Genomic DNA, 500 nt, shown 5'->3' on the forward strand with positions numbered 1-500 from the left:
GATGTGTATAAGAGACACACACACACACACACACACACATTCCTATATGCAACGGTTTGCAGATGAAACTAGAGTCCGTTGGCAATGGAACATTAACTAATTACCTTAAACTGGCAGTCCTGGCATTTCTGTAGCTTCCCCGATTCAGTCATCGCTATTCAGCGATCGGGAGGCGGAGACAGATTATGTTAGTTAGCGTGCGATTTAATTAAGTCTCTCTGACGCGGTGTTAGCGAAGATCAATGACAAGATAAGTTAACCACGAAGTTTGGCTTATTTCCAATCATACTGACGAGATGTATAACCTATTGATGACAGAGCTTTTACAAATACCTAATAACATGATCTTAATAAAAGGAACGATAAATTAGTTCGATAGAAGTGTATTATTGCGAAATTAGTGCCATATTATAATTAGGTTTAATTTTTACTTCATTTAATAAATATTTCCTTTATAAAAAACACAAACACACACACACACACACACTTTACCGAAATGA

The 500-nt window shown here is 36.4% G+C and overlaps 1 long non-coding RNA gene across 1 annotated transcript in view; it reads right to left on the reverse strand.

Annotated features, from left to right (window-relative positions):
• LOC105454361 overlaps window positions 1–257 on the reverse strand; it is a 2437-nt gene extending 2180 nt beyond the window's left edge. The window contains exon 1 of the long non-coding RNA XR_974990.1: window positions 105–257. This is a non-coding gene — a long non-coding RNA (uncharacterized LOC105454361). The remainder of the gene's footprint in view (window positions 1–104) is intronic.
• Window positions 258–500: the final 243 nt, after the last annotated feature.

This window comes from Wasmannia auropunctata, unplaced genomic scaffold, assembly GCF_000956235.1.
Source record: "Wasmannia auropunctata unplaced genomic scaffold, wasmannia.A_1.0 LD335986.1, whole genome shotgun sequence".
NCBI lineage: Eukaryota > Metazoa > Arthropoda > Insecta > Hymenoptera > Formicidae > Wasmannia > Wasmannia auropunctata.